The sequence below is a fragment of the Peromyscus maniculatus genome, chromosome 18 (genome assembly GCF_049852395.1).
Source record: "Peromyscus maniculatus bairdii isolate BWxNUB_F1_BW_parent chromosome 18, HU_Pman_BW_mat_3.1, whole genome shotgun sequence".
Lineage (NCBI taxonomy): Eukaryota > Metazoa > Chordata > Mammalia > Rodentia > Cricetidae > Peromyscus > Peromyscus maniculatus.
In genome coordinates this window covers 24,566,838-24,583,062 of record NC_134869.1, presented here as the reverse complement: position 1 = coordinate 24,583,062, position 16,225 = coordinate 24,566,838, and the positions used below count along the sequence as shown (strand labels likewise).

Below are 16,225 nucleotides of genomic sequence, written 5' to 3'. Positions count from 1 at the left end.
TCAGCACATGGCCAGTTCTCCTGCCCTTTCTCCACTGTCCCAGAGACCAGGGGACACCCTCAAGGGCACCAGCACTGTTTTGATTTCTCAGCCACTAGAATTATGAACCGCATAAACGACTCCCCTTTATAAAGTAACCTTTATCATTTTTTTTTAAAGAAATATGAAGTAGACTGTGGTACAAGTTAAGAATCCAAGCTTAAGCAGCGAGAATAGCACCAGTGAGTGGAGGGGGCAGTTCCCACCACATCACAATGTGTAAATGTGCATCACCGCACAGGCTTGTCTGTATCCCTAGCACTGGAGAGGCAGAAGATGCCCGCAAGCTCAAAGCCAACCTAGCCTACAGACCAAGTTTAGAGCACCAGCCAGGGAGGGCTGCATAGTGAAACTCAGACGCCACAAACCCAAAGCAAATTAGAAAAGTATGCAAATGGAATGGGACAACATGTGTCTAGAATAGTGTTCCTTTGAGGAACTCAAAATGTCTTCGTTTACAGCGTAGCGAACTGGCAGCAACAGACACGCTTTCCCTTGGCCAAGGAGGAGACACTAAAACTCTAAGATTACGCTTCTGCTTGAGGATATTATTAGTTTCTGTTTGATGATATTATAAATAATATAATAGTATTATTTCTGCCCTGCAGATAATCGGTGGGGGCTGATAAAAAGAGGAGCCATTCAGATGAGAGTGACTGGTGTGAGGGAGAAGCAAAGGAGGCTAGGCAAAGAACAGAGTGGAGAGAAGATGTCACCAACCGGAACTTGGTGATGAATCAGATACTGGAGATGAGGGAGGGTAAGGCACATGTTTCTGGTTTTGGGCAACAGGGTGACTCCCAGTGCCTGTCACTGACACTGAGAACATGGGTGGGGAGTGGTTTGCGGGGGCAGATAATTGTTGCCATGGTTTCTGGGATAGCCAGTCATTTACCAAGACTTATTTCCATGCCTTCAAGCCCACCTGTATGATTCAACTACATTAAGCAAGAAAAGGAGCCCATTCGCTGGGTACAAGGGCAAGAAGGGATATAATACAGAGATGACACCAGTCACCTCTTCCCTTAATTATCTACCTCGGTTCCCAGAGTGGGAGACTCATCTTCTGGAATTTCCTCCTCATCGTAGATGACGGAGAACGATGGGAATGACTCCGACAGCTGAGCTCTTCTTCTCAGATGCTCACTTGCCTCATTGTCCACCTCGCTCACACAGGTCCCCACTTAAACCTCATCTGATTAGAGGGAATTTACTCATTATTCTTTATAAGGAGCAAAACCTCCCCCCTCCCCCTCCCCAGTATCCCAGCATTCTCTGGCTTGCTTGATTTTTCTCCACAGCACTTTTCAACAATTGGGAAGTGGGGAGGGAGGGAAGGGATGGAAGACTACGTGTTTTGTAGTCTGCTTTAGTAGAAGCCGCACAAACGCAAAGACATTGCTTCCTGATTGGTCTCTAAGACAGCATTTGCCACCTCGTGGGAACCAGCAATTATTTACTGACTAGATGAAAAGGATGCACGAATACAGTCTCAAGATCAGAAGATACATCTCAGATGGGAAAACCGTGTAGGTATCACCAGGTTAAAAGCTGTCTGGGAATCGTAGCAGGTAAGTTTCCTCAGGAGAAAAAGAGAGCGTCGAAAGAGGTCCCTGAGAAACCCCAGCAGTTACCAATCTTTGAATTGTGAGCGGCAGGAGAATTTGCAGATAGCCAGAAAGAGCTAACGCCGAAGCCAGAGAAAGAAGGGAGGGTCAAGAACTCAAAACAGGAGACGGATCGTGAAGGAGACACCCACAGCGGTGAATGCAACCATCAGGTTGTCAGAGAGCTCAGTTGGTGAAGTGCTTGTGTGAGCGTGAGGACCCAAGTTCGATTCCTAATACCCACATAAAAAGTCAGCATGGTGCTATGCACTTTTTAGTCCCAGAATTGGAAAAGCAGAAGCGGGAGGCTCCCAGAGGCTTCTGGACCAGCCAGCCTAGCCTAATTGATGAGACTCAAGTCACAGTGAGAGAATCTCTGCCCCCAAAAACCAAGGTGGAGCTGGGGAGGATGGCTTGGAAGGCTCAAGCCTTTGTTTTGCAAGCACAAGGACCTGTGTTCAAATCCCCATGCTGACAGGAAAAGCCGGGAATAGCTGCATGTGCCTATCAGCCCAGTGTTGGCGGGGAAGAAACGAGCCAGGGTCTGGTGGCCAGACAACCTAGCAAAAATGGTGAGTTTCCTGGTTTACTGAGAGACCCTGTCTCAAGGCAATAAGGTAACAGAGGAAGGCAACAATACCCTGCTCTGGACTCTGCATGCATATATAAGTGCACACACAGACACATAAACACAGCCTCACAAACCCACACACACAGTCTCAGAAATACACAAAGCCTCACACACACACACACACACACACACACACACACACACACAGCCTCAGACACATACACAGCCTCTCACACCCACCCATACACACACACACACACACACACACACACACACAAAGCCTCACACACACACACATACACACAGCCTCAGACACATACAATAGCCTCACATACCCACCCATACACACACATACACACAAAGCCTCATGCACACACATACGACCTCACACACACATACACACAGTCTCAGACATATATAAGAGCCTCTCTCACACACACACAAAGCCTCACATACACACAGCCTCACACACATATACAAACACAGCCTCAGACAAATACACACAACCTCACACATGCACACACACAGTGTCAGGCACATAAAAGACACACACACACACAGCCTCAGATACATACAACAGCCTCACTCATACACATATACAGTCTCACACACATACATACACACATCCTCAGACAAATACATACAACCTCACACAGAGACACACAGCCTCAGACACATAAAACAGCCTCACACATACACACACACACACACACACACACACACACACACATAAAGCCTCAGACACATACACACAGCCACACACACACAAAGCTTCACACACATACACACAGCATCACACATACTCACACACAGCCTCCGACACATAATACACAACTTCACACACACACAGCCTCACACATACTTACACACATACACACACATACACACAGCCTCACACACATACACACACACACACACACACACACACACACACACACAAAAGATGGACTATTCCACATGCTGTTTGTGTTTATCAACTGAAATGTCATTATTCACCTCTATTGAAAACAGGTTGAGGGCGTGGGCTAGATTTCAGTCAAGAAATAAATGATGAGGGGAGCAAAGGAAAGGAAAAAAATTAGTGCGGGACAGCAGCTGGAAGGACCCAGGGCTAAGACAAATGGTTTTTCTTAAGATGGCGGAGGCTTGAACAAATTTAAAAGTTGGTGGGAAAGACACAGTAGACAGGAAGCGGTTTAAGATAAGAGACGTAAAAAAGATAATCAATACCGGGAGATCTCTAAAGTACAGGAAGGGAGGTTTCCTCCTTCCGGAAGCCTCCTGTGACCTCCCCTGCCACATCTCCATCCTTCCGACAACAGCCTGGATCTGGTGCGAGCATGCGCAGGTCTATTCTTGTGGTCGTACAGAGGAAGTGTGCTCCTGTTTACGATGTGGTTTTCGCCACCAGGTTGGAGCTTTATTAGGGAAGGGACAATTTCTGATTTGTTTCTCATCTCCAAGAAACAGCACAGAATCCAGTCCATAAAAAAAATATAGTAAGTGTTTTATAAAAGATGCATGAGCTAATGAGTGTTTGAATGTGCGGGGAGGTGGATGGAGGGACATGTGGACATAGCAAACAGCTATTGAAAGTACCAGCAAGCAGGAGGAAAATCCGTGCAAATTTCAGCCACATAAAGCATGGTGAAATAGCACTTCACAAATTCAGGAAAGTTGGTGTGTTAGCACAGACCCTTGCCTCTTCCCCGACGACGACCATTTTATATGGGAAAGGAAGGTGGCCTTCCCATTTATAAAGATTGATCACAGGCTTGCACCCTCACTTCCTGTCTTTCATAACTGTACACGATGAATCACTTGCCTGAATCTGCCTTTCTCCACCCGCTTCATTCACTCCAAAGGTTCACTGGCTTCCACGTTCTTTACCAAAAGGAGACCACACCCAACTCCCAGGTACCGTGTTTTTAAGACCCTGCCTGTGGCTTTTTCCAATATGACGTTCCACTCAGGATCCCACATCATTACATTCTGCTCCCAGGACTAGGTTTTTTTTGTTTTTTTTTCAAAGATGAGAACAGAAGTATAGGAAAACCCCACATGGACATTCCCTTACAGAGAACCACTAAAACCAAGGCACGCAGAAATACTGCTCAAACATTCCCAAACAGAGTGCCAATGTTTGAATCACCAGCGCACAGCTGGGAACATCCCAGGCCTCACGCACCAGAGGGACTGAAGTCCAATGCTGAAGCGCTAGTGCTGGAAAGTCATCCAGGTCACTTAGGCAAGTGGCACAAAGTTATCCAAACAAACATAAAAGGCCATATGGCAGTCACCTTGGAGCGTTCCAGAATCCACAATCTTAAAAGTCTCCTGGATATCAGATGCTAATCAGACACTTGTTTTTTTTACTGACTTTCCATATTGTAGTCACGCTTAAAGCAAACAAGAATCGAATCCTGTGTTGGCTCCTCTTACTTGGAAAGCAGGTCTCTAATCTTAGGTCGGCCTTTCACTCTTGTCCAAATATGCTTTCCCCCAGTAACATTACACAGTTGAGAAATGGCTTCTGCATGAATTGCTCTCAATTATTTGGCCCTGAGCTCAGACCTACATTATAATCTTCCAGCTGGATATCCGGATGTTCCTCCAATACCACAAACCAAATATGTTCAAAGCCAAACTCATCTTCTTCCCCCACAAAACCTGTTCTTCCACTTACCTCCCCAGCTTCTATGAATGATGCCACTGTTGTGTTGGGTCAAAAGCCTCAACCCCTTCCTCTTGTGAATGAATCTTTTGCTCTCATTCATTTTTATATTCCATTACAAAGTTCTCTAAACCCCATTTCCCACATATGACTCCCATCGAGCCTTAATATCCCATGCCTTATTTCAATGCAGCACCCTCATCCACTGGCTCTCTTATCTCCTCATATGCTGTATTGAGAACTCTTACTCATAGAAGAAAATTGCCAATATAGACTATATCCAAATCCTGCTTTATCTCTTTCTAGGGGTATGATCTTAAGCAATTTCCCAAGCCCTCTAAACCTCATTTTTGATTCATAAAATGGTCATTCATTACAGGAACAGAAGAGGATGCAATTCAAAGAGCCTAGTGTATAATTGCTCAAATAATCAGTTACTCTTGCCCAAGAGAAGTGCTCTGATTATGTGTTTTCCACAGCCCTAATCAATTTCCCTTTCTCCACGGAAACAAGATAGAGTAATGTTGTTCTTCATAACTTCCCTCAAACTGTTTTCCCAGCCTTTGTCTCCCAAACTAGTCTCAGTCTTCCCTAAACACACCTGGCTTCATCATGCTGATCTTTCCACATGACAGGATTCTTCCCATTCACCTTTATCACTCAGAATCTTTCCATTCTTAAAAAAAATAATAATAATAATCTTGAATGTCATTCCCTGGGTCCTAATTCTGATAACTTGATACAATTGCTTCAGCTATTGACAGATGTGATTGAGTACATCCAGGGGGTTTGGCCATAGACTTCCTCACTTGAATCCTTGATTTGCTTTCTTAAAATGTGTGTTGTAGGATCTGATGTTTTACACTGAAAATAGGCTCCTATATATCTTTGTCTTAGTCTAAGCAGGGTGCTGTGAACTAACTTGGTGTTCATCCTAAAGCCTGATACATTTCTGCTCTACTCAGAGAATCAGCTCATTTGGTTTTTAAAAGTTATCCCTGGAAAAATAGCATGCATATGGTAGGCATACAGAATTGACAGAGGCAATCGATTTTGTTTATTTTAATCAATGATTTGTCCTGATTATCCAGAACAGTGCTTAAAATAGAGTTGCTGTTCACAAATGAACCATTGAGTGACTTTATGGTCCAAAATTACCCTGTAAGCCAAGAAAAAAAACCGACCCCATCTAATCCAATTTTTTTAACGTTATGCCAATTAGTAACATGGAAACTCTGTATGGTTTCATCAGCTCATATCAGGACCATCATAGCATGCATCATTGACAGGAAATGAGCACCAGCTGTCCACCCTGGGCGTGCAGCTGAAGAAGTCGGGCCCTGTTCAACGTGCCCTTGGGTGCTCTTACTTAAACAGCTCAAACACAGCTGCCTGGTACTTCCAGTCACCCAATACCCGCCTCGGCTTACACACAGGGCCTGCAACTTAGCCTGGGCATAAATTAAAACCCAAGAGAACGGTAAACGGTATTGTAGCCTGTGAAGCACAGGTTAGCCAGCATGGTGACTTAGGCACTGAATGTCACCTCAATTGGAATACTCAGAGGACGCTCGCACCAGCCCTGCAAGGTTCTACACAATACTGCTAAACTGTTGGCCAAGATCCCCAAGCCAGCGACAAGACACCATTTTTCCAATTCTAATACAGCTTTGAACTCTGCCTGTGGCTCTATTAATAGCCTGTTTATTCCAGGATGTGTGGGCTGGAAGAAACAGGAAGAGGAGAGACCAATATCTTAAAGTCAGTGAGACCTAGTTCTGAGTCTGGGCTCCACTGTCCAGCTATAGAGAAAGTACTGGCCTCCTAGGCTTAGATTTGCTGTTTAAATAATCCTTATCTTACAGCATCGGAATCGTTAACACCAGGGCATGTAAAACACCAGAGCCAGCTGTTGGTGTTGGCATGACTGCTATTGTTAGATGAGAGATCAGGGCCAGCATGCCTAACACAATCCTAAGAATTCATTTTGGCCAGTTCTCTTAAATATGGCTCATTTTGTTTCTTCGAAAAATAATGACAAGTTTCTAAGAAAGATAATCAAATGTCCATACCACGATTTCTAAAACCCGCTTGGCACCAAAGCTTTCACATTGAGTTTCAGAATTTAATCGCTTGCAGAAAGTTCACTGGTAGGAAATGAATTTTCCCTCATCCTTCAAACCTCAAGATTCGCCATCACCTCTGTGTTTCCCTTTATTAATGGCCATTTGTCCACTGGCCCCACACTAACCCATTCCCCTTCTCTCTCCGTCTCCCCAAGCTTACACTGAGAACTCTCTGCCACCCTGCTTCATTTTAGCTACTTCAAAGCCTCCTTCACCCGCCTTCCGTGGCTACCAGGCCCCGGGGAGAGGTAAGAAGGTCAAAAGAAGGAACTTGTCGCCAAAGAACCACAACCTGCCAAACAAATTTGGCAGGCACAGCAACCACACACTTACTCAACTGCTACCCATTGCTTTGCTCCAGTGAGTGAAAACCAGGGCCCTCCATCTGATTGCTTCTGAAATACACGTTTTGTTTTTTCAGTTCTGAGAGTCATACCTAAGGCCTTGCACATGGTAAGCAAGCACTCAACCATGAAGCTAAGGGTTTTCTAGACAAGGTCTCATTACATAACCCAGGCTGGCCACGATAGAGATATTCCTACCTCAGCCTCCCAAGTGCTGAGGTCATAGACTGCATCACCATGCCTGACTCTGAAATATATACTCCTCGGGATGTGCTTTGTACCCTGTATCATAGACATATAGACCCTATATGCTTAAATTACGAAGACTATTAAATGGTATACTGACTAATTTGTGCATCAGGATGCATGGTGTAATCATTTGCTGAATTATGCATTTTATTTTTACTTCCTTCCCTGAGTCTCGGATTGAAAATTTCATACTGATTCTGGAACACTCTCCCCACTGATTTTACTAGGAGTTATTGTAGCTTTTCAACCCTGGGACCTGAAGTGTGGCGGAGGTATCTGGCCTCTGAACCCTGAAAGTACAGTCAGGGGTTACTTGAGAATTGCAGTTATCTGTCTGTGTCCATAGGTTCTGTATCCACAAGCTCAAAGTCTCCAGAATGAACATGGTCAGGTTTCTCCTTGTCGTTATTCTCCAAGAAGTACCATCTAAGAACAATTTGCAGCATCCACATTGTATTAGATATCTTGTATAATCTCAATGTGGTGACTTGGGATGCAGAATAACAGGACTGCTACAAACTGAGAGCCAGCCCAGTTTACATAGAAAGATCCAGACCAGCCAGGGGCTACAGATTTATGTTTTCTCCTCCAAGTCAGGACTCACCAGACCCACGTCATTTCTCGTCTATTGATTATAATCAATATTATCTATTATATCTAGGCCAACCTTACTTCAAGCCCTTTCCTATCTAATATATTAATCTCTTAATTTTTTCTGGACAACTACTCTCTCTAAACTACTACTCATACATGCATGGTGTTCTCAATTGCTATATAAAATCCAAATCCTTCTGAGCATCACCTAGGTTTCTCTGGGGTCTTCTCCCCACCAGCCTTGTCTCTTACCATGCACTCATCAAATCCTGAGCTAACTGAAAACACCCAATGCTCTTGCATGCCTTCCCACTCTTGTCTTGCCAAGAGAAATAGCACACTTCCTTCACCTACTTCCCGACCATGGAAATCTTGTAGCTTTCTTTCGAGAATCTGTTCAACTGAACAAACAGTTCTACGTAACCACAACACCTATGAACCATGACAATGACCAGCATGGCAAGATAGGTATAAAGGTCTAGTAACTGGTACTCACATGTAGTAGGGACCATGCAACAGTTGTCTAATTGGGCCTACGCACACGTGAACCCCCCCTCACCGTGTGTGTGTGTGTGTGTGTGTGTGTGTGTGTGTGTAAAGCAATTGTAATCAAAGAAAAAGGGGCTATCAGCCTGAGAGTAGAGGCACACGGGAGGGATTCAAAGACGGGGAGCTGGGAGGGGCTGGAGGGAAGAAAGAGAGGAAAGAACGTGATGTAATTCTAGTTCAATTAAAAAACACACTGGAAGGAGAAGAGGAGGAGAAGGAGGAAGAGAAAGCAGCTGCATAAGCCAACCCTACCAGCGAGGCTTGCCACTCATTTCCTTGTTCATGCTGCTGTGTCTAGCACACTAAATGTCTTTTACTTCTTCCTGGCTAAACCACTAGACAGTGAGCTCCGTGACAAGAGGAATAACCGTGGCACATAGTAGGAGCTCTGTGCACAATTCTTTCAGCGACCTTGCCCAATTTCTTTAGGGAGTATATTGAAGACATCTGACTTTAAAACTTCATCTCTTTGAAATGACTAAATATTGATACAGTTTCAATGGCTCGAGTACCATTTCAGATTCTAGGAACCCCTGAAATACCTTCTCTAAAATACGTTTTTCTTAGAAGTTTGTCTAACTTTTGCCAATTTGAAGGGTCCTAGAAACTTTTGGTGTTCCTTTTGAAACAGAAGCAAACTTTTTTTGTGGACTTGGACATGGTTGAGAAGAGACCCACAGAGATGATTAAAGGCTGAAAAATAGACAAGAAGAACGGAAAGGAGAAGCCAAAGGCAATTTGATAATCGATGTTAACCACGTGACAGGTTATTATTTACAAGGACAATGACTAACTCGTGATGCCCATACCCTCCAAGGAGAGAAACAGGAAATGAGATGAGTTGCAGAACAGAAGCCGTGGTTAAATAACGAGGCACTTACTTGGCAGAAAACATTATGAAATAGTCAAAGTTTTAACAGAGATGGTGCCTTCTCAGTCTTTTCTTCTTCACATGTATACAAAACATGCACGATCCCCAACTATCTGGAATGTTCTTTATATGGTACTGCCCAAACTCGGGAATTATACAGTTCTGGGACCGATCCTCAGCTCAGATATACATTCCTGCCACTCAGGGGTCCTTTCAGTTCTGAAAGCTTGGAGAAGGTGTCTAAGCAGAACTGAATTCAAGTCACCTTTCCACTACACATTTACTGAGCTGCTTTTCTAGGTCAAGCTGAAGGCCTAGCTTATGTTAACAGAGGAAGGAGTCTGGTCGTACACCACTCACAGGAAAGGCTGCTGGGCCTCAGCTCGCAGAAATCTGTCTGCTCTTCTGCACATGCCCATTATAAAGCAAACACCAAAGCCACACGCATTTCCTCTGGGTGTCACCGACCCCCACCTGTCTATCCTCCATGCATATACATAAGCTATTTCCTTAACCTACCATGCCCTCCCCCAACTTCCTGACTTATGAAATTATTCTTGTCCTAGAAGCCATGTGTTGTTGTTTGGTTTTGCTCTTTTGGGGGCTCACCACCCAGCTTCCAGATAAATCACACCCGGAGGCTTGTTCTTACTTATAAATGCCCAGCCTCAGCTTGGCTTGTTTCTAGTCATCGTTTCTTAAGTTATCCCATCTACCTTTTGCCTCCGGGCTTTTCCTGTTCTCTGCCTTCTGTAAATCTTACTCTTCCTCCATGGCTTGCTGTGTAGCTGGGTGGCTAGCCCCTGGAGTCCTCCTCCTTCTCTGGCTACTTCTTTTCACCCTCTCTCTCTCTCTCTCTTGGCCTCTTGCTCCTCCCAAATTTCTCCTCCTACTTATTCTCTCTGCCTGCCAGCCCCGCCTCTCCTTTCTCCTGCCTGGCTATTGGCCATTCAATTCTTTATTGGACCATCAGGTGTTTTAGACAGGCACAGTAACACAGCTTCACAGAGTTAAACAAACGCAACATAAGCAAAAGTAACACATCTTAAAATACTATTCCCCAACAGCCATTGCCCTCTTCAAGTTTCTGGGTTGTCTCGGCTATAATTCCCACTCTGGACATACTGTTTCATGATCCCTGGCTATAGCATTAGAAACTGACTCAAAGTCAGTATAATATAAGAGAACTTGCTAGAAAGCCATCAAGAGCTCAACAGTAGCTTGTAGTCATAGAAATGGCAAAGCCTAAGGAAGCTGATGCCCAATGGCAGAGGGCACAACTGACTCACGCCCCAAAGTACCAGCGCTATGGGCTTCTACCTGCCCTGAGTCACATATGCCTCAAAAATGTCCCTTCCACCTCCATCCTCAAGACCTGGAAGTGGATTTAGCTGGCCCATTTTAGGTCTTATGATTAGCCTATGGCTACACTGGGGTGAAATAAGAATCATCTCTTTTCAGTTTGTCAGGTGGGAATCAGTCAGCAGAAATCACTTTCCCATTTGTACAGTATGTAGGGTAGTGGGGTCACATCTTGGTGGGTACCAGTCCAAGAAAGCACAAACAGAAGATTAAGCATGAAGAAAGATTTATTACCTGTCTCAGGTAAGGAAATCACTGGGATTACTCCCTAAGCAACATTCTTCCTAAAGAAACAAAGCCTGGGGATTTTAACTGGGGAGAAAACACATTCACACAGGAAAAATGCTTTAGAGGTAGGCAAATGACTTAACGTGTTCGACTGAACGTGTACATTTCTGAGCATGCGCATGCGAAGGTCAGCGTTTAAGAAAGAAAAAGCGTTGTGGGGGCGGGGCGAATAGTTCTGGCCACATTCATTTCAGTACTGTGAAACATTTACTTCAGGTCGTTTCCAAGAGTACAAAGGAGACTCGGTGACTTCAGCCGGCAAATTTCTCCGGAGCTGTAATTGCAATAAAAGGGAAAGCGCCGTCCTGATGCAGCAACGCGTCTCCAAAGATGCACTCCTTGCTTAGCTGCGAACAGATAGAAGAGAGGTTATTTCTCAATAAAAGAAACTAGAGGGGCTGGAGAGATGGCTCAGAGGTAAAGAGCACCCGCTGTTCTCCCCAAGGACCTGGGTTCAATTCCCAGCATCCACACGGCAGCTCACAACTGTCTGTAATTCCAGTTCTAAAAAAAAAAAGAAGAAGAAAAAGAAGAAGAATTTAGAAGAGGAAGAGGAAATTCGTGGCAGGCAGCTGCCTTGATGTTTCCTCTTTGTGCTCCCTGAGGGTAGGAAGTCTACCTCTTCCTCTTTCTTGTAATGATGCCTGCAGAATCAGGAATCAATAACCTCCCATAGCCTGGATTAGTAGTTGATATCTGCTGACAGACTCACAAAAGGCAAAATTGTGCATCTCCACACTTAGCAGCTGAAATCTCTGTATTGTTACACTACCTTAGAGGGAACATGTGCTAAATTTTGACCTTGTTGACAGTTTGGGTGGTGTTTGGGATTAATTCCAGGGCTTTCTTCATATTAGTCAAGCACCCTACCATTGACCTACATCCTCAGTCCTTTCAGATTTCTTAATAAATTCAGATTGTTATAATAAATCTTGGTTACTCAAAATATTCCCAGAACTGATGCCTATGATGTACAAATGTAATACTTGAACATTGAGTCAAGCTCATACACCCATCCAGCTTTTTATTTTTTATTTTTTATTTTTGATTTTTTTGATTTTTTGAGACAGGGTTTCCCTGTGTAGCTTTTTGCCTTTCCTGGGACTCACTTGGTAGCCCAAGCTGGCCTTGAACTCACAGAGATCCTCCTGGCTCTGCCTCCCAAGAGCTGGGATTAAAGGCGTGCGCCGCCGCCCGGCAACCATCCAGCTTTTTAAATGATGCTACTCAGCTGATTTTTTTTTTCCTTAGTTAATAGTAAGTACAGAAAAAGAAATAATAAAAGCAATACCAGAATGTTGGAAATGGTCTCGAAACACAATGAATTAACTAAACATAGTAAAAGTGTGTGAGTGTCTCCATGGTTATAGTCAAAACCAGAAACACCGCTGGCTTGGTGGGGCCGTTTCACTATTAGCATTGTTCACTGGCACCTATGACTGTTCGAGCCTGTGATGTGGCATGGTTTGTTTAACCCAATTTCCAGTTTATTCTAAATCATACTTGGCCCTGCGATGAAGATTGCTTCAGCGAGATGAATAAATGGACACCGTGTTCAAAGGTGGATGAAAAGGTCTGTGGGATTCATTAGTAGAATTTCAGTCATGATAGATGACTAAGAGGTAACGCTGATATTTCTTTGAGAATGTACTGTCATGGAGACTGAGGATTACAGCTGAGTCCTTGGCAATGAACTGACAGTGAGTTTTGGCCTTCTGTGATATCACACAGAGGTTAAACATCAAAGTTGTGCCAATTTTTTTTTTTAAATGAGCTTTAGATTCTAAATTTACTTATGTACCTAGAACTTGCCCAGGAATCCATTCTGGGTTCTTCAATAAACATTTCACATGAAACTTGCATGTCCACCCTTATGTTCTATATCATCAAGATACATAAGTCACATGAAAAAAATTTTACATATTCAATTGACTCTATTATATTCTAAAGTGCCTGAGGAGGCAACATCTGATATCAAGATCTCCAGAGTGATGTTACATATGATTTGCTCCTATTTTGGAGGACTTGACAATATAGATAGATTTTTAAATTCAAATCTAAATTATAACTAGTATATTGTACTAATTTTGAATGTCTACATCAAAATTACTCCTTTGCCATGACACAGAACTTCATTGTAAAGATCATTTTAAAAGCAGACCAGCTAGAGTGTTCAGTGCATAAGGGCACTTGCTCCCGGGACCGACAACCTGAATTTCATCCCTGAGGCCCTGGTATGTACACACACACACACACACACACACACACACACACACACACACACACTATAATTTCACTTTTTTTTTTAAGCACCAAAGTTAGCTCTCATGTATCCAATCCTGGGTGTATAGGTTGGCAACAGTCTGGTTGAAAGGTCTTGAGAGAAACCATCAACCACCCTGAGAATATTTCCACATAACTTCTGTGATGTGCATCTCTTTGGTGGACCTGTTTGAAAACGTGGAATTGTTTTCACTGCAGCTGTAGATTACCTGTGGTTTCAAATGAACTACTGTGTGTGCGTTGTTTACTTGATCCCCTCTTCCGGTTGGAAACACAGCTGGAGAACAGACATCCTGCTCTGCAGCCTCGGGCCTTGGGATATTAGCAGGAAGCCATAGAAAGCATCCTCCATACTTCACCTGTGGCATAAACGGCAAAAGGAACGGAACTCATCAGGAGGAACTGATTGAAAACATAAGCAAGCACTTTGTAGACCATATGTCCTCAAATCCCAGTCATTGCCATTTGCCTAGGAAATTGGCTTCTTCATGTAGAATTCAGCCAGGGATGGGAAACAGTCAGCTTCCAGTAAGAAGACAGAAAGGCAGACTTCAATAGCCTAGGGCACTTATTAGAATGAAATATTTGTGCAGTCAAGCAAGGAATAGTATCACATCATTTCTATCAGTTGCTTTGGTTTTAGCAAAAGATGTAGGAGTAGATGCTTAGGGTCCATGGATGAGAGGAGGAAGTTAATAACCACATGAGGTACTTCCATATGTTTTCCATCATGGATAATTACTCATCCTAAAGCAAACAGGGCTATTGCATAAGCTTCATTCCAAACATTTTCCCTCTTCCTGGAAGAGGGAGGGCGGATGCAGAGAGGAGATGTAATTACAAAGAATTAGTGCTTTTATGCTCCAGATAAGGAGATGGGGTAGAGAGGTTATAGGATCTATCTAAGGTTCTTTGTGTAATATCTAAGTATAATAGGGCCAAAGAATTCCTGGAAATGGAACTACCTCTTGATTATCTCTCTCCCATTCTGTAAAAGGAGGCTCTGAGAAAAATATTCTGGAGAAAGAATTTCTCCTTCAATGAAATGGAAGGAGCTGCTGAGCAGAAGAGAAAAGAAAGACTAATAAATACAGCACTCATTGTTGAAGACACACTTGAACTCATGTTGTGCTGTGCCTGGGAAGCTCGTATTTATCTGTAGGCACGTGATTTCTCAGAGCTGCGTGTGTGCTCAGTCTGCCAGACATCTTTAAGAAGGAAAAGCCAAAGTTGGGATGCAGTTCAGCTTGGCATGTGGAAGACCCGGGCTCCAACCCCCTGAACCAAATAAGGGATGGGCAGACAAACAGACGTACGGAAGGCAAGAGCACAAATATAGACAATTTCTTTATGACAGTCCTCAGAGACAGGGTTCTAGAAATCCATCATTCTCTGTAGCACGATGAACCCATGAGTCAGACAGCTCTGGGCTCAAATCCCAGACATCTCACTTTCGGTTATACTCAGAAGTTACAACAAGTTCCTGGGGAGAAGGAATTTGTCCATTTTCCCAGAAAAAAAAAAAAACAAGACTGAAAACCTTTCCCTAGTAATTGGAGTTTTTATGAATTTTACAAATGTGAATAAAATAATGGCATACCCATTGATAATTACATGGTCGTCTATATGTTTAAAATCATGTAAACAAGCCTGTCACTTGAGAACCAGTTTGGCATGCTCCTTTAACGAAATGGTTTTCTTCGGCTTCTCATTGACATCAGCACCACCGGGGCCTTCACGGTTTGTCTTCTCCATCTCCATACGGGCTTCCTGATGCTAGCGTGAGAAATGCTGTCCCCCACCATGAGTACCAGTCCACAAGATGAGACAACTGAGTTAATGGGTGTGCTTTTGTGTTCACTGAATGCAATGCAACTGATACATCCTCTTTCAGGGCTTTCTTATTACAATATAATAAATTATAATGTAACTGTAATGTAATTATAATTTATAATTATGAAGTCACCATCTCACCTCTCATCCAGGAACAAATACCTGTCAAATACAAGTGACTTCCACAAGCATTGAAGATTATATCAGTGGCATGTGCCTTAACAGGTTGAAAATGTGCCCAAATTTGATAGGCTTTCTAAATATTAAAGTATAAGATGGTCCCCCTCTAAGGACTAGGTTTAGAAACTGTCTCATCTTATTCTTTTGCACAGTGCTTAATCTCCCCCAAATATCTGTTTCCTCTATTAAAGAATGGAGCTAATGATTTACCTTGCTCAAAGAATACTGATGAGGACCAAATAAGATGACCCACTACAGTGACACTACACACAGTGCCAGGCCCCTGGACGTGATGGCCATCATCCATTGATACTGCCTCAGACCGTCGTCCACTGATTTAAAACTGCACCACCTGAAGACATAAGTTCTAGGCCACTCAAAAGACAGAAGGGCAAGTAGCTGAAAAACAAGGTATAGAAATGTGGATATGGCGCACACCTTTAATCCCAGCACTCAGGAGGCAGAGGCAGGCAGATCTCTGTGAGTTCTAGGACAGCCTGGTCTACAGAGTGAGATCCGGGAGAGCTAGGGCTTATTACACAGACAAATACTGTCTTGAAAAACCAAAAAAAAAAAAAAAAAGAAATGAAAGAATGTGGATTATTAGTCCAAAGAAGTAAAAATGCGTAATGGGGCCCATCTACTCCCAAAACAG

General features: G+C 43.5%; 1 long non-coding RNA gene across 1 annotated transcript; it reads right to left on the bottom strand.

The window, feature by feature from the left end:
• Positions 1 to 11,195: 11,195 nt before the first annotated feature.
• LOC143269329 (uncharacterized) lies at positions 11,196 to 13,913 on the bottom strand. The gene is made up of 2 exons (XR_013045723.1): positions 13,767 to 13,913; positions 11,196 to 11,621 (listed from the first exon to the last, which is right to left on the bottom strand). It is a non-coding gene; the product is annotated as an uncharacterized LOC143269329 (long non-coding RNA).
• Positions 13,914 to 16,225: the final 2,312 nt, after the last annotated feature.